Below are 21,393 nucleotides of genomic sequence, written 5' to 3'. Positions count from 1 at the left end.
CTTCTGAGGAAAAAAATGGATACATGACTTCTATTTATTAGATAATCAAAAATCTACTTTAAGATATTGGAAAATGGCAGGTAAATGTATGGAAATAGAAAATATTGGTCTGGTGAGGTGACCCAGACTAAGAAAGACAAAACACGTGTTCTCTCTTATTTTTGGACTCTAGCTTCAACTCTGTAGATATGAGCATATCATCTGGAGTAACAAGAAATACTATGAAAGGAAAAAGGGGCCCGGGGTGAGGGTGGGGTTACAGAAAGAGCTCTCTCTAGAGAAAGGAATAGTTAGACATATGTGCTAAGGAAGGGAGAATGAGAAGCCAGCAGGTGAAGTCTTACCTGGGGAGGGGGAAGAGAGGAAACGAGGAGGGGAAGCAAGGGAGGTGGGATGTATATGTCTGAAAAAAACCATAGGGAATCATATTATTATATATTTCCTTACATATATGTTTTCAATACATACACACACACATATAAGTCTATATGTATCCATAAGTATATAATGAAGTTATTCCACTTGGGGTGACAGTGTTCCCTTATGAACCATCAACTATCTAAAAGAAAACTCAGAACCCAGTGCTAAAACCTTTTTCTTCAGTGCTATGTATAGGAAACCTTTTTCTTCTTCCTTCCTTCCTTCCTTCCTTCCTTCCTTTCTTTCTTTCTTTCTTTCTTTCTTTCTTTCTTTCTTTCTTTCTTTCTTTCTCTTCCTCCCTCCCTCCCTCCCTCCCTACCCCCTCTTTCTTTCTTCCTTTCCTTTTTTTCTGAGTAATTGGTCAGGGGAGCCCAAGTGCCCCTAAAATAACAGACTATATTTGTTACGTTTGGATGACTTCCAGAAATTAAAGGTAAGACTCTACTGCTGAAGACACCACAACATTCAGGCATTGGAACTGGTGGAACTGAACTGGTACTGACCTGAACTCCTCGTCCCCGAGAGCTAGCTCCAGAAGGAGCTATGTGAGCAGTCATGAGAGGAAAGCAATCAGCAGTCCTACCTAGCAATAGTGAAGATGAACAACAACAGTGACCAGAATGACAAGATATCCTAGGAGTTGCAATAGTGGCGCTTATATCCCATGAGTCATCAGCAGCCATCTAATTAGACCAGTGGCCTGCTTAATAGGTAGGAATGCCGGCACACTAACTGTGGCTAGTGAAGCTGTGGACCTCTGCAAAGAATCTGCTATTGCCACATCACTAAACCAGTTCATTCTAAATATTTATCCATTTACTAACAGATAAATGTAGCTCTAACATCTCACCAAAGAAGCTTCATTTTGTAGCTGACAGACAAATCCATAAAACTGCATCTGGTCAAGATGTAGAGAACACCTGAATACGGGTTGCCAAGTCCCAATTGGTCCATCTTCAATATAACTTCTTCAGCTAAGGTTCAGAGACTATCATGGAACAGGGGACAGAAAGATTGTAAAAGTCGGGATTAGGATGGGCCATCTGATGTAAGATAGTATCTTCTACATATGATATGAAAACCATACCCAGAAAATCCCAGCAATATGGTTGCTTATACAAGATCTAAACAATGACAATACCAATTCACAAGTCAACATGAATGGGGGAATTTACACAAGGTCCCATCACTAGAATAAGAGCTACAGGTAGCTAATGATTACAGAGAGAGAGAGAGAGAGAGAGAGAGAGAGAGAGAGAGAGAGAGAGAGAGAGAGAGAGAGAGATAGAGAGAGAGAGAGAGAGAGAGAGAATCAGCCTTCCTCAGGCATGAGACACCCAATAGTGTAGCCAATTCCAAGAAGCCAGCCCTAAACACATGATCAACACTAAATAATCTCAACATGTTATGTTTATAAACATAAGTACATATATACGTTTAACAATTATAATTAAAGAATAAGAGGCTGGAGAGATGGCTCAGCGGTTAAGAGCATTGCCTGCTCTTCCAAAGGTCCTGATTCAATTCCCGGCAACCACATGGTGGCTTATAACCATCTGTAATGAGATCTGGTGCCCTCTTCTGGTCTTCAGGCAAAATATTGTATACATATACATAATAAGTAAATAAATAAATATTTTTTAAAAAAGAAAGAAAATGCAGTTTTTTTGCCGTTTGAGGTGGCGCACGCCAGTAGGATTTGCTGAAGGAGGCAGAGGCAGGAGGATCACGAGTTCGAGGCCAGCCTGGGCTACAGAGCTGGAGAGATGGCTCAGAGGTTAAGAGCATTGCCTGCTCTTCCAAAGGTCCTGAGTTCAATTCCCAGCAACCACATGGTGGCTCACAACCATCTGTAATGTGGTCTTGTGCCCTCTTCTGGCCTGCAGGCATACACACAGACAGAATATTGTATACATAATAAATAAATAAATAAATAAATAAATAAATTTTTTTAAAAAAGAATAAGAGGCAATGAGTTTAAGGAGTGGAAAGGTCACGGGATCTGGGAATCAGAGAGGAGGAGAGAAAAGAGGAGAATGATGTAGCTACAGTATTTTAAAAAAAGAGAGATGTATTTATTTATTATGTAGTGTTCTACCTACATGTAATATATGCCTGCAGGTCAGAAGAGGGCACCAGATCTCATTATAGATGGTTGTGAGTCAACATATGGTTGCTGGGAATTAAATTTAGGACCTTTGGAGGAGTAGCTAGTGCTCTTAACCTCTGAGCTATCTCTACAGCTCCTAGATACAGTACTTTCATATGAAATCCTAAATATATACTATTCCATTACCTTCTTAAACTTCACTTGATACCAAAAAGAAATGTAGTCAAAGGGGATTTCTTCTTTGGGAAGTTTAATTGTGATGGTTACTCTCCTCTATGATGCATTCTTCTTTATGCTCTAGGATCACTGCATACAAAGGATACAATGTGTTTTGTCTTAGTTATTACTCAATAACTCAAACTCCATAAATGTGTTAATCAATATACTTGATTTATACCATTTTAAAAGGTGTGTGTGTGTGTTTGTGTGTGTTTGTGTGTGAGTGCGTGTGTGTATGTGTGTGCATGTGTCCTAGTTAGGGTTTCTATTGCTGCAATGAAATACCATGACCAAAAGCAAGTTGCAGAGAAAAGAGTCTATTTCCACAGCATTGTTCATAATCAAAGGAAGTCAGGACAGGAACTCAACCTGGGCAGGAACCTGGAGGCAGGAGCTGATGCAGAGGCCATGGAAGAGTGCTGCTTACACACACACACACTGCACTTGATAGTTCTATGTCAACTTGACACAAACTAAAGTCATCTGAAAGGAGGAAATCTCAATTTGCCTCCAAAAAACTGGGTTTTAAGCAGGCCTGTAGAGTATTGCTTAATTAATATTTGATAGGGGAGCTGACTGTCCTGGATTCTATAAGAAAGCAGACCAAGAAAGCCATGAGGAGCAAACCACGTCACCCATGCCACCATGTTTGGCTTTTTTTGGGGGGGGGGGATTTGAGTTCAGGTTTTCATGCTCTCCCAAGAAGCACTTTAAAGGTAGAGCTGCCTCTCCGCCCATCTTCTCATTTTCATTAGAAGAGAAACCATATTTTGACAACGTCCATTTTTTCTTCCTGTTTTCTCTCTTGCAGTTGCTACTCTTTCTCACTACTAGTAGCGTGCAGGGTGTTTGGAACCGTAATGGTTTGTCAGGACTCAGAGAGAATGGCTTCCTGATAGCTAATGAGCGCAAGGCAAGGCTGGGGACTCTGGCAACAATTCCGTCCATTATCTAAAACAACCCAATCCAAAGTGTCAACAAGGCTACGGCCGAGGAGTCTTTATTTAAAGTGATTTACTTTACATCCAAACAACTTTTTCATTTTCTCCTCAGGGAGTTCTTATTAGGAAGCTGTTTCTATCCGATTTACAAATTTATTAGGTTTTATGTTCTACATCATATTGCAGCTATTATATATATCAAGTATTTATTGTGATAGAAGCTTCATTCTATCTGTTTTACATATGCTTCATTTAATCCTAGAAATATGATTTTCTTCCTTCTTTACAGACGGAGACACTGAAGCCAGGAAGGGAAAATGTCCGACTCTGGTCTTTACCATTTTACTTTGCTATTAATATTAAGATAATCTAGTCTTCCACCAGGACTTAATAATAATTAATTTTGTACAATGATAATTGTACAGTGTTAATTTCATACAATGGTTAGATTGAAATTTAGGGAGGTAAGGGGACAGATGGAAAGTTTCTCCTCTATTCTACAGATTGCCAGACTGTGAAACAGAAGACAGTGTCCCCTTTTACTCCCAGGGCTAGTTTAAGGCATTAGCTGCTCCTACTTTTATTTTTGTTTGTGCTTTCCGTTTGACTGTGGTTGAGGACCAAGAGTGGTGTTAAGTGGGCTTTGCACAGGATTAGTGAAAGGCTTAGGCAATCTTTCAGAACTAGAGAAAACAAGAAAAGGTGTAGTTTGCCTCTAGAGTGCCAGAGCAGACTCGGTGAGGAGCAGGACGGTGGCCGAATAGTTACATTTTCTAAGGCTTCTTTCAAATCTTCTCCATTCCCTTCGTATTACAGCTGGGCATCTTCTGGAATTCTAACAATATTAATGAGGCATTTCCCCATTATCCAGTTGTGCAGGTGTTCTAGGATGCTTCTACCACACCGAGTCTATTGTGGCACTGCCGATCTGCAACTTTCCTCACAGGGCTTTTGTTCGAAGTCTAGGCTCGAGCTTCATGGGCACTGTGGGATATCTTCAGGGTGCTATGCAAAGACAGCGAGGCTATACCATCCGGAAGTCTTCCAGTTCCAACCTGAGCAACTCTGCTTTTGTGTCCACATGTTTTTCACTGTTGACTTCTAGTTCATGACTAACAATGCTTAAAGCATTTTGCTGTGCTGTGCAAAGCCGAGAATCTTTAGCATCACAGAAACAGCCCTCAGTGGTTTAGTGAACTGCAGGTCCTGCCAATCACTGCTGCTTTCCTCTGCCATAGACGCTCACTGTGGGGTTCAGCTGTGGCACTCGCGTGGTTCTCTGGAATATTGGGAACTGTTTTGTTTTGTTTTGTTTTGTTTTTTGAATGTACAGCAGCCTTGTTTTGTTTAGATAGTTTTGTTTTTAATTCATTTTGGATTTATTTATTTTCATACTATGTGAAATAAGTGTTTTGCCTACATTTATGTCTGTGTACAACGTGTGTGCCTAGTATCAGCGGAGGCCAGAAGAGGGCATAGAATCCCAAAAACCAGGAGTTCTAAATGACTGGAACTTGAGGGTGCTGGGAATTGAACAACTAGGGCTCTTAACTGCTGAGCAATCTCTCCAATCCTTGTTTATATACTTAAAAACAAAAAAAAAAAATCTTTTCTACCTTTGGTACTAGCAAGTTTAAATTTAAAAGAGAAAGCCAATTTATATTCCACATGGATATGCCAATTTGTATTCTTACAACCAAGTATTTAAGAATCTCCATTGATCCACATCATCTCTAATACTAGGTCGAATCAAATTATTACTTTTGAAGGCTAAGCAGTATAAAATTACATCTTATGGTCCTCTAAGGGATTTCCCCTGATTACTAATAAGGACAAGCACTTTTTCATGTTTGTCTGACATGCCTTTTATCTACTGTGAAAAGCTATGCATGTCTTTTGCCCATATTTTGCGTTTTATAAACTTTGTTGTACTTTCTGCATTGCCAATGCTTTGTTAATTATATACATTCTAAATTTTTCTTTTTAGTAGAAACAGTCTCTGTCGCTTGTAATTTCACTTTCATTATGTTGGCTTTTGATGGACATTTTAGTTTTTAAATTTTTATTTTTAATGATGTGTCTACATGTTGGTATATGCATGTCAGTACAGGTAGATGGTAGTGTCAAGTCTGATGGAGTTCAAGTTACAGCTATTATGAACCTCCAGATGTGGACATTAAAAACCAAGTTTATGTCCTCTGCATGGGAGAGCTTTAGCTGCTCAGTCATCTCTCCAACCCCTCATAGTTTTAGTTTTGATACAGATGAAATGAATTTTAAAACTACTTCATATTTTTTCTTTTATGCCTTGTTTAAGAAAATTTAAAGCATATTAGTATTTTAAGAATACTCTATAGTATTTTAAACATGTATAATTGCTTAGTTATCTTAATTATCACTGCTTCATAAAGTTCTGATAATGGTGGAATGATGATCCTCAGACATTGACAATTTTTTTCTTGCAATGTCTGTAAAGACATTTGTAAATACGTTTGGAGATAATTAACATATTTTTGCTATCAAGATTTCTAGCCAATGATTAAGTTATGCCTGTAACTGGAGACTGCATGCTGGTTTCCTGCCCATCCAGACCCAAATAATTACATTTATAACACTGTTTGGCCAATGGCTCAGGCATATTTCTAGCCAGTTCTTACATCTTAAATTAACCCATTTCTAGTCATCTGTGTGTTACCATGAGGCTGTGGTCTACCAGTAAGTTTCTGGAGTCTTTTCCTTCAGCAGCTATATGATATCTCCATACTCTGCCTTCTTTCTCCCCGCATTAAGTTTAGTTTTCCCCACCTAGCTCTATTCTGCCCTGTCATAGACTAAAGCAGTTTCTTTATTAACCAATGGCAATAAAACATATTCATAGCATACATAAGGGAATCCCACATCATCTTCTCTTTTCTGTCTAAATAAAAGGAAAGTTTTAACTTTAACATAGTAAAATTACATATAACAAGACAGGTATCAAGCAAGAATTATAGTTACAATATTTAGTCTATTTGTATTAGGTAAAATTAAAGAAAATATTCTATTTTACCTTTGTGAGTCTAAATTTTTATATCTAATTGATCTTTTATCTTAACTAAAGAAAGCTCTAACTACCTGTCTTCAACTCCATCAAAGACCCCAAAAGGATATAATATTACCTAAATAAAGAGAGAGTGCATTGTAAACAACTTCCAAAACTAAAATTGCCAGAGACATCTCGCTGCCTGGACAGTCACCCAAAGTATTGTTAGGGCATCATCTACAGGCCCATAGTATCTGACAGACTTTTCCATGAAGCAAGAAAGTTGAAAGGCTGTTTCACCTATATTGGAAGTTTGTCTGTCACTTTTTTCTGTGTCCTGAAGAATGTCTGGCAGTTTCTTCTGTGAAGCAGGAATGCTAAAGAACCATCCAATCTTTTGGAAAATTCAGCAGTCACTTTTCTGTGGGTCCTGCATGTCCATTTCATACAGTATAACATCAAGCAGTCCAGGCAAGAACAGTTTCTTGCCCAAATGGCTAGCCTTGTCACAATGAAGGCAAATTCCATAACAAGTTTCTTTGATGCCCATTAACCTCTCTAAAGTAATTGGTGCTGCCAGAAGCAGACATGTCTCACTGTTGAGAAAAGTCTAAGTTTTTTAAAAAATATCTATTTATTTATTATGTATACAATATTCTGTCTGTGTGTATGCCTGCAGGCCAGAAGAGGGCACCATACCCCATTACAGATGGTTGTCAGCCACCATGTGGTTGCTGGGAATTGAACTCAGGACCTTTGGAAGAGCAGGCAATGCTCTTAACCTCTGAGCCATCTCTCCAGCCCCAAAGTCTAAGTTTTTAAGACTTTTAAATGTCATATTCTGTAGGTCTTTGAAAGGTTTAAAGGATACCCATCCAATGAAATATATCTCTGTACATCTAGAAAACCTAACTAACATGACTACAGTTTGACTATTAAAATGACTATCTATTAAATTATAATTTTACTTATATATTACATTTAATGAGCTGCAGAAACAATACCTTAAACAAGATCATAAATACATATATACAGTATAACAAAGTTGACCTAAGATCTAGATCAATAGACCAAGATCCATACCAATGCAAGCTATTCATCTCTATATCATATCCTTTAAATGAAAACAAACATGCATAAGCAATCATTTTGGAAATTTTGACATTGTTTTCTCCAAACTGCTTCCTGCTGTTTGTTGGGCAGAGTATTTTTAGGGTCCACAGAGATCTTTCAGGGGATCTTGTTCCATCAAACAACATTAGCTTGGATGGAATCCACAAGTTCTCATCTTCTGTGGACACAAAAGCAGGCCCTCTTTTCCAAAGCAACATATCCTTAGATTCAAATTTTGAAGTCAAGGTATCTTCAAAATATATTTGTTGGTTTAGCTTAGCATCTTGTACAATGAAATGCCTCTCTGTAGTTAGCTCATTCACAGTCAAAAATTTTTAAAAAATGCAATAACGTAATCCAGATTCTTTGTATATTTTTCATCTTTATGTGGTTTTTATATTACTTTTTAATATTCATTTTCTTTATTCCTTTAATCTATATCTGTTTACTGTCTTTTTAAAGACTTTATTTTATTTATTAAAACTGTTTACTTCTTTTTATAGCTGTCTATACTCTTTTTCCTTTCTCTCCCAAGCCTATATACATTTTTAAACACATTGTGACCCATTCAGAGGTTCATTTTTGTCTGAATCTGTCTTTATTGTGTATCTGTAATCCTCTTCTGACCAGGAGTATTTTTTAGGATGATAAGTGGTATGGTTTCTATAGTGCTGACTGCTGGCTCCACCTCTCTTAGCCTTTCAGTATGGCAGAGGCACTTTTCCTGCCGGCTGTGTGAGCCGTACTCATCACCCCAGCCCCAGGAATGCAGTGGGTCTATGTCGTTGTTATTAAGCAACTTGCCACATTCTCTTTACAAACCCCATTGAAGTGCTCAGTAGCTGGATCTCCCGAAAGAGCCAGAGACATTTGTGTTTCCAGCACAAACCAGGAAGCCATCTCTTAAAGAAGCCAAGCCTCACTTGCAGCCAGCAAGCAGAGCCTATCTAAAAAAATTGCAGCTACCAAGAAACTACACTTGGCTCTCATTTTTGTGGATTTAGAAGCCCCCCCTTTTTCCCCTTAAGCTTTTTTTTAGGTCTTATGTGGATCTGTACCCCAGATGGTAGGCTCCATTTGTAACCAGAGACTTCACATTGGTTCCAGGGTGCCCAGATTCAAATAACCACACAGAAACTATATTAATTACAACACTGTTTGGCCAATAGCTTAGGCGTATTCCTAACACATTTCTATTAATCTGTGTATCAGTACGAGACTATGGCCTACTGGTAAGGTTTTGGCATCTTTCTCCATCAGCAGCTACATGGAATCTCCATGACTCTGCCTTCTTTCTTTTTCCCTGCATTCAATTTAGTTTTTCCCACCTAACTCTATTCTGTCCTGCTATAGGTCAAAGTAGCTTTTTTATTAACCAATGGTAATTAAAACATATTTATAGCATACAGAGGTGATGTGGGAGTTCCCTCTATGTAATTACCATTAATGAATAAAGGCCATAGCCTGTTGATAAGGCAGAGCTTAGGTAGGTGAGGAAGATGGAACTGAATTCTGGGAGGAAGAAGGCAGAGTCAGAGAGATGCTATGGAGCCACCTCCAGAGTCAGACATGCTGGAACTTTGCTGGTAAGCTACGACCTCATGGTGATATCCAGATTAATATAAATGGGTTGAATTAAGATGTAAGAATTAGCCAATAAGAAACTAGAGCTAATGGGCCAAGCAGTGATTTAATTAATACAATTTCTGTGTGGTTTTTTGAACAGGTATTGAGTATTTTTCATATTTATTCTTGTATGCTTTAGTCTTATTAATTTTCCTTTAAATGTCTACAGTGATTTGAAAGAAATGGTTCCCAAAGGGCCTAGCACAATTAGAATTTGTGGCTTTGTTGGAGTGGGTGTGACTTATGGAGGAAGTATGTTACTGTGGAGGTGGGCTTTGAGGTCTCATATATGCTCAAGCCACACCCAGTACCTTAGTTACTTCCTGTCATCAAGATATAAAACTCCCAGCTTCCTTTCCAGCACCATATCTGTCTGTTGGCTCGCTGCCATGTCCTACCATGATGATAATAGACCTAACTTCTGAAGATGTAAGTCAGCCTCAATCGAACGTTTTTCCTTTATAAGCATTGACCTGGTCATGGTGTCTCTTCACAGGATTAGAAACCCAAAGACAATGTTTATATTTATTTTATTATGAATGTATGTTTACAGTGTGCTTATACTGAGGTCAGAGGCCAATGCTGACTGTCTTCTTTTGTTCTCGGCTTTATTTTTATATTCTCTCTTTTTATTTTTGACAGTTTAGAAAAGTATATAATGAATTTTAGTCATTTTTATCTCCATTGTACTGTCACATTTCCTACCCTACTCTTCCCAGAAACCCCTCCTACTTTTGTGTCTTTCTGGGTGCATGACTCATTGAGTTTAATTAGACATGCTTGTGTGAGTATGAAAAATGGTGGGAAGACTATAGGAACTGTAGGATGGAGAGGAGAGTTGCAAAAAAAATGTCTCCCGGACATGACAAGGCCATGGCCCTAATACATCATTCTAACTGTGAATAGTTACATAAATCTGTACATGAGTGAGTTTCAGCACTTCATCATGGATGAAGGAGAGGGTTTATAAAACTTTGTCTTAGTTTTTGAGACAAGGTCTGTCACTGATTCTGGAACTCACTGGGTTAGTGAGACTGGAGATCCAGGCAAGCCCCTGTCCTCTTTTTGCCTCTGCCTCCTGGTGCTGGGGCTACAGACACATGTTATCTGACTAGGCTTTGTAAGAGTGTGCAGGGGATCCAAATTCAGGTCCTCATGGCTGTGCAGCAAGCACTTTGTACACTGAATCAATCATCTTGTAACTCTTACTGTTTTTCCTATAGGAAATTTCCAACTGTTTGTGCCCTCTTGAACATATTTTTGGTAATCATTACTGGCATATAGTAATTGATATTTGCATCTGTATAATGATTACATGCCAGTCATTTTGTGACGTTCTTTAGAGTATTTTATGCCTTTTGAACTTTTTACACAAACACATAGCATAAAAGAATTCTCTTTGTATGTTGTTTTCATTCCTTTGTTTCTTTTAATTTGTCTGCTGCTTTACTGGCTAGGGTAAGAGGTCACCTTCTGATGTTTCCTTTAACCTACTTGTTGCCAAGCATTCAAAGAAAAATATACCTCTCCCAACAGTCACCAGCTGACAGTAGCTGCTGCACTGAGTCCTTCCCCACACATAATGGAGCTTTGGTTGGCTTGACCTTGCATAGCATGTCGTCTCTTTCTAACCATCAAGGATGCCTTCTGTAAGTTTATTACAAATTTCTTTTGAAACAATAAACACAGTTTTTTTCTTTTCTTGGTTTGCAAAAGCATGCATCTTGTTGCTGATATCAGTATTAGAATTTTTATCAAATTATTTTTCTGAATATATGAAAATGATCATTCAGTTAGTCACTGAATCAATAAAGCCAATGATGCTGATAGATTTTAAAATCCTAAATCATCTTTGTGTTTCTGGGATAATAATGACTCTATCATAGTATGTTACTATTTTTTATTGTGCTAGACTCTTTTTGCTAATGTTTTATAGAGTTTTTATCTTTGCTCATGAATGAAATTCTAAGACTAGCAAATAAACTTAATTGCTTTTAAGTTTTTATTGACTTCACAAATTTAGACAAAAATCTTACTTTATTATTTCAAAGAGTTTTTTAAGCTGGTGTAAATATTTAAATGTTCACCCATATAATAAGTGTATATATATTTGTGTACACATGTGTATGTGCTCTTAAAATTGTCTACTCAACTTACTTAACAATAAATGGAGAAGAATAAATGGAGAAGCTTTGATCTCTGAATTTCTTTTTAAAAAGTTTCTTGAAAAGCATTTATTTTCTAGAAATTGTCCATTTTGATTAAGATTTATTTTTATTTTCTTTGCTCTATAGCTTTCATTGAATATTTTATAATACTTTCAGTATGTTTTATTTATAGTTACAATTTCATTTCCCCTGATGTGCTTATTTGTGCATTGTCTTTTTGTTTTGACAACTCCTCTTCAAGATAAGGGTACTTATAAGTACTAAGTCTTTTTGTCACATTTGTGAATCAGCATATCATTAGACTCTGCTTTGTATCTATATTTTATTACCATTGTATGTGTGCTTGCGTGTGCATGGTGTGTATGCAAGGGCACATACACCGTGGGGCTCCTGGGAAGGTCAGAAACAACTTTGTGGAGTCTCCCCTTCCACTTTTACATTGATTTCAGTGATGGAACAGTTGCCAGGCTTATGTGACAACCTCTCTACCTGCCTACAAACCAGCTCTGACACTTTGCTTCTATTCGGCCCCCATCACACTTTCCCTTCTCACTCTGGGCTCTTCCCCCCCCAAAAGTGCTTTCCCCTTTTTATTCTCCCCCCTTTAATGGCTTCTTCTGCTTTCATAGCCTTTAGTCCCTTTTCTAATTTCATGTCCCATATTTTCTTTTTTATTACATAGGTTTATGCCCATAATTTTCTCTAGAAAAACAGGTTTCTCTATATGTCTCAGATTTTAATATATAGTCTATTAATCATAATTTCTGTTTTGACTTCTTTGATCCATGAGATTTTTGTCAACATTGCCAAGTATATAGAGAGGTTTTATTTTTATTTTATTTTATTTTTTAAAAATATTTTATTTATTTATTATGTATACAATATTCTGTCTGTGTGTATGCCTGAAGGACAGAAGAGGGTGCCAGACCTCTTTACAGATGGTGGTGAGCCACCATGTGGTTGCTGAGAATTGAACTCAGGACCTCTGGAAGAACAGGCAATGATCTTAACCACTGAGCCATCTCTCCAGCCCCCTATGGAGAGGTGTTAAATAGCTAGGACAAATAATGCTATAGAGTTTTAGAAAAGGACACATGGAAATCTATTACTGTAAAAGCTAGCTTTCTAACACAAACACATACACAGAGAGAGAGAGAGAGAGAGAGAGAGAGAGAGAGAGAGAGAGAGGGAGGGAGGGAGGGAGGGAGGGAGGGAGAGGGAGAGGGAGAGGGAGAGGGAGAGGGAGAGGGAGAGGGAGAGGGAGAGAGAAAGTGAAGCTACCCTGTAAAGGGTGACAATGTCCTACTAGACACCATCAGTGAACAAATAAGAAGTCAAGTATCAAGAATGCGTTAGTTGTTTTGAAGTTGTTGGCCAGTGAGTTCCTATGGGCCTTTTAAACGTTGCAGGCTACCATTGCTCTTAGCTAGCCTCCTGAACTTAATGGTAAGACTATGCTACTGAAGTTGCCACATTCTGGAATCACAGAAAATGAATAAATCAAGCTGGCACAGACCTGAACACTCCATCTCTCCTGGTTAGCTTTCATATTGCTGAAGGGTGCTATGCAAGTACAGGAGGAGTAATCTAATCATTAATCTTCCCCAGCTGTGAAACAAGGAAACTATAAAGATGACTAGACTGGCAGGACATACCTACCAGTGCAGTGGGGGTATAAACATCATGGGAGTAACCAATTACATTTTGATTGGATTTAAGTCCCACTCCACAAGATGAAACCTGTATCTGACACCAATATTAGGCCAGGAAGCTTTGGCTAGACAGGACAAAGGCCCTGTGGTAGGGGTACTAGTCTTCTCCTACTAAATGGACATAGTATTAATCTGACTCTCAATGATTTATTGTTATACCCTTAGACCAATGCAAATCTGTGGTATTAAGAACATAGGTCCCTTGTTCTGTCCCGCCTGGCTAGCTTACATTTGAAATAACCACATGGAAATTGTATTAATTAAATACTGCCTGGCCCATTAGTTATAGCCTCTTATTAGCTAATTCTTACATCTTGCTTTAATCCATTTCTGTTAATCTGTGTATTACCACGAGGTTGTGGCTTACCAGGAAAGATTCAGCATGTCTGACTCTGGCGACTCCATGGCGGCTCTCTCTGCCTGCCTTCTTCCTCCCAGAATTCTGTTCTGTCTACTCTACCCACCTAAGGGCTGCCCTATCAAAAGACCAAGGCAGTCTCTTTATTCAACCAATGAAAGCAACACATAGAAAGAAGAACCTCCTATACCACAAATCTCAACCCTTATCTGAGAATATTCTGTTTATAATAGATGCTGATTAACACAGAGACCTGCAGCTGGCCAAAATATAGAGAATAAGAGATTACAGAATGCTAAGCCCTAAAGGGAACATATGTACGGTATCTGCCTACCTAAAGCTCAGGGATAATTGTGGAAGAGAATGTAGGAAGAATGAAAGAGCCACAGGGTGGATAACTACAAGGAAATATAATCTGAACAGCAGGATAGCTACATATATGAACTCACAGTGATTCTAACGTCATGAACAAAACTTTTGTTAGCTCAAATCCCATCATGGAAAAGGATTCACTCACAGAATGAATGGCAAGTGTTAGTGTCTGGGACAGGACGAGAGTCTTTTCTAAGAGCACTGTCCCTGATAAGTTGACCACACTCTAGTGGGAGACCACATATCCATGAATATTTATACAGCACAAATTGGTTTTGAAGGGATTTTGTTTTTAAAATAACACAAAGTTAGGTATAAGGAAAGGGTGGATCCGGGAAGAGTAGTAAGGGGAGGCAGATATGATCAAACTACATTGCATAAAATTCTCCAAAAGTTTGGGAAATATGCAGAGATTGACTTTTTTGTCTTACTATGTTTCCATGCGGCTGGGATACACAATCCTTTTTCTCAACCTCCCAAGTGTAGACTTACAGACATGTTTACTATGTCACACTTTCATACTGATTTTTCTATGTTTGAAGCTGATCTTTGGAATGATCTGAGATTTACTTTATACTCTAGTTTATGTAATAGTTCCTTACTTTTGAGACAAATATCAATTTTTTTTACTGCATTCATAGTTCTATACAGACTTTTAGTTCAAGTGATTATTTTGATTCCATATTTTATATTTTTATTCATTTTTGCATGATTGCTCCAGCAAAAAAATATAAAGTTATATTAAAATCCCCAAATCTGGTAGAAGTCTGAAAAAGATCTCTGTATAGTCCATCATTTCTTCATGTATATAATGCTATTTTAACTACGTTCATATAAATTTGTATTGCTTTTTCTTTAGGTGACTAAATAGTTATTATTAGTTAGTGACCAACTCTATATCTGATAATAATTTAGATTGTCTAAAGTAATATGGCTTTCTTAAAACTTTATTAGTGTATGTATATATATATGTATATATATATATTTATAGTGTGTGTATGTGTGTGTGTGTGTGTGTGTGTGTGTGTGTGTATTTTTCCAAGATTTTATGTCAGACCTCCTAGGTCTTAAGTCCTTATGATTTGTATGTATTTTTTATAAACATTTAGTAGATTTAAAATATTTTCAGTAATCTCTTTAGCAATGCTTAGTTAAAGTTATTTTCATTTATTAAATTATATATACAGTTGGGCTTATTTGTTTTAACTTTCTTTGTATTTACTATACATTCTAGCTTTTCTGTGTTTCTTTAACTCTCATGATTTAAATAAATCTTTGACAGAAGATGTTTATAGTTTTTGATAGCTATTTTTATTTTTATCCATATTTTAATCTCTTTCTTATTGCTCCTTTACTGAATTAGTATTTTAATATCCTGCTTCTATCCTCAAGTGATTACATTTTTACCTTTCTATGCTACATAGCTAATCTTTAGATTGTCTAAAGCTAAACACTTTAATTTCTTTAAGAACTATCAGGAAGGGGCTGGAAGATATGGCTCCAAAATAAATGGTTATGTCAACACTAATCATCTGTCATCTCTCAGAGTTTTGGTAGATCAGAATTTCTGGAGAAGCTTTATTGGAAGTTCTAGCAGATGACTGTGAGAATCCAATCTCCTCAGGGCTTAACCAAGGCTATCATTTTTTGAAGGGCTGCCTGAGGATTCAGTGTGCACTTTCAAGATAAAATTAGCGTTGTCAGTTGGTAAGAAGGCTTGGTTCTTCATAGTGACATTTCGATGGACAATATGTTGAAAAGGAAATAAAGAAGAGAAGGCTGTAGGACTGGGCATAAGATCATGTGGTCAGAAAGGTGTAAATGAAGGAGAATCTACAGAAAATTTCAAAGACAGGGATATTGAAATAGCATCTGGCAAATATTGTTTCCTGGAAGTCAAGTAAAAGGGATCTCAAGAAGAAAGTCATTGAAAGTGCAAAGGCTGCTCAAACGGATAGACATTTGACAACTTAGAAACAGTGTTTGGATCTGACAGTATAGTAAACCTGGTGAGCTTTAGTACGTAATAACCAGTGCTTCTCCATTGGGTGATTGAGAGAAGAAAATCAAAATCCAGGTGTCATGAAAATGTCCAAATAGCAATACCTGTTCTCATCAACCCAACCACACAATTAGCTCATGTTTCACCTTGTAGAAAAGAGCTCCCTTGAATGATAGCCAGTATCTTCATTTCCTATGTCCTATATGCTGCTATTGGGGAGACATGGAGCCCTAAAAAAGGATAGATGCTCTGCCCCCTTTGCTTCCCAGGGCATGCAGTGCCCTGCAGCTGTTGTTGACTAGAACCAAGACCACTGTTTTCTGTTCTCTGCTTCAGGAGAGCAGTGCTATGCAGGAGGCTGACAGACAGATCCTGAACACTCAGTTAGGGGTGTCAAGACAATGTGTCTTCAAGATATAAGGAGATAGAAAATCTCTGGAGTATGTGCGTGTGCGTGTACAAGTGTGTGTGCACTGGGACACTTTTCTATCACTGTAGATTTAAAATGTTCAGTCCACTAAAGTTAAAACTGGCATCTTTCATTTCCATAAATGGAAGGCAAGGATGCACTGAGTTCTTTAAGGACGAGGAAAAGATCTAGGTGTTACCAATATTACTAAATAAAATCCTGGGATGTTTAGAAATAACAAGAGATTCAGGGGAGTGGACTGTGCACCAGGAGAGTCTCACAAAGGTAGCATGCTCAGAATCAGGGAGAGCCGTGCTTGGTCTGTGTCCCAAAGGAAAGCTTTCTTCTGACTAAAGAAATGCACAAGTCTGCTGACGAAAGGGCTCGAAAGAACCATTATCTATCACCTCGGAGAAAAATGTTAACGCTGATTCTCACATTGTATATAGGAGAAAGTTGTAATTTAAATTATAGGCTGAAAACTAAGGGAACATTTATCTGCTGGTAGCTGTTGATGCAAAGCTTGCGAGGGGTTACAAAGCCTGAAGAAAATACAACAGCAAAGAAACTAAGTAGCTAGAATAAGTAAGTTACAGCTATGGTGGAGATACATTGAGTACCCACAGGGTGGAGATTTCAGTGATAGGGGTTTCTTTCTTTTAATTCTGCAGGTTAAGAGTATGAGACCAAGGTGTTTTCACCATAAAGAAGAAACAAATGTTTGAGAAGACAGGTGTATCTCATCTGATTTAAACATTATGTAATGTATAGGTGTATTAAAATATTACATGACCAAAAATATACGGTGAAATTGAAAACTTGAAAATATACACATAACCATCACCAAGTAGACTCAGCAGGTGATGTTTACATATTTATGTACTTCTCTATGTAACAATCAAAGAAAAGGAGGCCATCAATTGAGAGGCATAATGGCAGAGTTTAGAGGGAGGAAAAAAGGAAGAGGGAAGTGATATAATTATATTTTGATTAAACATTCAAAAATTTGGTAAGAGAAGCACATACTAGAGCATTAAATATTCAAAGGAATAATAACAACACCAAACAATAAATTTTGAGGAAATGTCTTTCATATTTCCTCATGAGAAGTAGAAAATAGTGATAAGATTTTGTTTGAGAAATTTTAAAAAATTAAGAATGGACAGTATCAGACATGTAGAAGGAATAAATATTGAAATATGAGGTCCTCAGACCTTTGAGGAAAAACAATTTGAGTAAATTCTTAAGTTTATCTGTCATTTCAGGTGAAATAATTCTTTTTTTTTTTGAAAATGTTAGCATTTAATTGGCCTCCCTGAATGGCTTCAAGCCACCAGAACACAGGCACCTCCAACACCCTTTATCTTCTCTTCAGCTCTTCTGCTGAAAAATTTGGCTTTCACGATGACAGGCTGCTTAGGAAGCTTTCCCTTCCCCAGAACTTTGTAGTAGCCCGATCGCACGACGTCAATGATGGGAGCAACTCCAGTCTTGTTCTTAGCAGCTTTGTCCCGGGTCTGCTCACTGACCAGTGTCCACAGTTTATCCAGGTTGACAGTCGGGCAGAAGCTCTGGTTCCTCTTTAAGTGGTAATGCCTCATACCAACTTTCCCGAAGTAACCTGGATGATATTTATTGAAGTTGATCCTGTGATGATGCATGCCTCCAGCGTTCCCGCGTCCTTGCGGTGTTTACCGATGCGGCCATGGCCGTGGCTCATGTGGCCCCGGAGTTTCCGGGTCTTCCTCAATCTGGATGGCATGGCGGTGGCAGAAAGGAAAGAGGGCAGGTGAAATAATTCTTGACATGAAGAACTATTACTTGATAAGGGAGATAGAGACAACGTATATGAAAAAATTCATGACGCTGAGAGTTACTTAACATATTATGAATAGGTTAATCATCCAGCAGTGGATGCCTTAAATATTATGCAGTAGTGACTTATTTCTTATTGAGGACTTTTGAGCGGCTTTAGAAAACGGGAATGATACAGTCTTAATGAGTGAATGTACAATCAGAAACAAAATTTGTGCATGCGTGCAATATGTAGATAATGTGTTACACAGTGACAGTAGATGCTATGTACCTGCTATTTTATGGGTTAATTTTATACAGGTTTTAATGAGCATGTGATTCCTTATGGCATTATTTGAATGCCAAAGTCAGGAGAGTAAAAGGAGAAAGACAGCCATGAAATAATATTCTCTTTTTGGTCATGCAATGTCCTTTAAAGGCAAAGGGAAGGGTTCCAAAGCTGGTGTGATTTTATTCCTCTTTCCAACTGTTCCCAGAGAGCAGAAAGTGCTGGTTCTTACCAAGCTTTGCCCAGAGAATGATTTTCATTTTGTATTAGGGATTTGTTTGGCATCCAGACTATTTCATTGTATCAAGAACAAGTTTTTGTACTGGAGAGATGGCTCAGTGGTTAAGAGAAAATACTGTTTTCTTAGAGGACCAGAGTTTAGTTCTTCCTAGAACCTCTATTAAGTAGCTCACAGTCACCTGTAACTCCAGCTCCAAAGGATCTGACCCCCTCTGCTGGCCTCCACAGGCACACACTCTCACACATACACATATACAAAACAGAAGCACACACACTTAATAACACATATATTTACAAACTCATATTCATACATTCACAGAGATACAGACACACACTCATACACAGAGACATAGGTGTATACATATACACACACTCACATGCATACAGACACACAGACACAAACATATGAGAATGAATGAATAAATCTTGTAAAAATAACAAGTTTTACAGTATAAAGGAAAATGCACAAGAAATACTGTTTAACAAATCCTCAATGCAAAAATTATAATAAGAATTTAATTGAAATATTTTCTTTTTAGATGGGTGGTTCTTTCTTTGTCGAGTGAAATATCTGCTACTCAGTCATATTTAGCATAAAGAAGAGATGCCTTTTTCCAAACCTCTTTATAACTTTGATTTTAGAAAAATTGTATGTACACTACTTTATTAAAAATTAGGAAAATATTATTATTATTATTGGCATAAGTAAAATAGATTTTTGGATACAATGCAAATTTATAGAGCAAATTGAAACATTAAAGAATACATTTTATCTCAAGCTTCCATGTGAATATGAAAACATAACAAAATTCCTACACCGGACTATCCATCAACATTTTATTCATAAAAGTAACTTTTAATTTTACACCATTGAAAAGAAGTTGCTTTCCTTCCCTTGTTTGACTTTCTTAGAACTGGATCTGCATTTTGATAGGCAGGACTCAGAACTCTGCACTTACAAGGCCTGGTCTGAATGTGCCTGAGGGTTTTTTTTTTATTGCAATAGTTATGTCTTACTGCATCTGACATGTGAACTAGAAAGGATGTTATTCATTGTGTCTACCCCAGTGCTTTGTTTTTAAAAGAAGGCAGGTATCTGTATGTTCTCAGATAATGGGAACTCTTGTTTCAATCCCAAGGATTTTCCTGTTGCATATTCTTTTCCATTGGGCACTGGATGTTGGACATTATGTAGAAACTTGACCTTGCCTTATAAAAAGTCACATACTTCAGTCAGAAATGTCACAGAAGCAGATGGTGAGAGAGACTATAATACTAGTGAAGTCCTTCATGCTGGAAGAAATTATAGTTAGCTTCGTATTGAATGAGTGCCAAAAGAGCACTAATTGATTAAAAGATAGAAAGGAAAGCATTTTAGAATATTTTTGATACGACATCCCGGGAAAGATACCAGTGAATACAATTCCTGTAACACATGTGAATATTCAGGTGAGCAAAATTTACGTGCGTTTCCTGCAGTTTAAAACTGTGCCTTTTCTCTCTTCATTATACAAGCATTCTACAACAGTACATCCAATCAGTCCACACACCTTTCCTTGGAAAGGAGCTGTAACATGAGTTCTTATTTGCATATGCACAGAGAAATCCCGACCTAAAGTTGCCATACCAAGTACCTGCTTTGTCTTATTGGATACTGCAGGATACCAAGTGTTCAGGATACTCTGAGGCCTCTGAACTACCTCTGCCACACAGGGCATATTTTTAATAGCTCCTTTAACACAGAGCAGGGGAAACTTCAGTCACGCACAGATCAGGATGCTAATGCAGGACATCTTCCCAGGAGAAGGGAGTGCATCCTTAGGCTTGTTTTCTTGTGACACACATCCTCTGTCTAAATCCTTTAGCAAGGATTCTTGAGGCTCAGCGTGGTGAAGAGCATCAGTTCCCCAGTTGTGATACAAGTGACAGATATGGTTTTCATTATGGGCTGGGAGTTATACCAGTTCAGTGTGATCAAATGATTCGTAAAACTAGTACTCAAGGTTTCCTTGATCATTACACAGAGGGGAAACAGAAATATTCCAGAAATGGCTCCCAGCACCCGGTGACTCCACACATATCACATCCCATGTGTTTTTAGGTACCGAGAGAATATATGCTATGTACTGATGAATGGTCACTTGAAACCACACAGATATATTTGGCTGAGGAATACCAAAATCCTATCATGCAGCTACCCTATAAACTGATATAGTTACAAACATATACGCTTGTACAGCTATAATGACATTTCCTTGTATCACATCTATCAGGTTACAAACGGCTAATAATTTTCTTTTCTAGTTACAGTCAAACATTATAATGACACACATCATAAATCAGCATCAACACAGAACATTGCTTAGCAGAAATAAATGTACGTGCATTGCAGAATGATCTGAGATTACAAAAATATATCAGAAGTCAAAAGTAGCTTGTGTGGAGAAATGCTCTATCTTTAGTTTATTGAGATTGTTTGGAGGATCCTAATGTACTGTCACCGAAAGAATAATTTTTCCTTTACAATCTACTTAGCAAAGATTTATCGATCCTTCCCCCCTTCATAGAGAATTACTGATCCATTTTAGAAAATCAGAT

General features: G+C 37.6%; 1 protein-coding gene and 1 pseudogene across 1 annotated transcript in view; one reads left to right on the top strand and one right to left on the bottom strand.

Moving 5' to 3' along the window:
- The window catches only part of Pou6f2 (POU class 6 homeobox 2), a 472,454-nt gene that overhangs the window by 34,136 nt on the left and 416,925 nt on the right, over positions 1 to 21,393 (top strand). The gene's annotated exons all lie outside the window — the stretch shown is intronic.
- On the bottom strand, positions 17,756 to 18,234 carry LOC119817410 (annotated as a pseudogene).

Source organism: Arvicola amphibius, chromosome 6 (genome assembly GCF_903992535.2).
Source record: "Arvicola amphibius chromosome 6, mArvAmp1.2, whole genome shotgun sequence".
In the NCBI taxonomy this organism is placed as follows: domain Eukaryota; kingdom Metazoa; phylum Chordata; class Mammalia; order Rodentia; family Cricetidae; genus Arvicola; species Arvicola amphibius.
The sequence above is the reverse complement of the archived record's forward strand: the minus strand, read 5'-3'. Positions and strand labels throughout refer to the sequence as shown.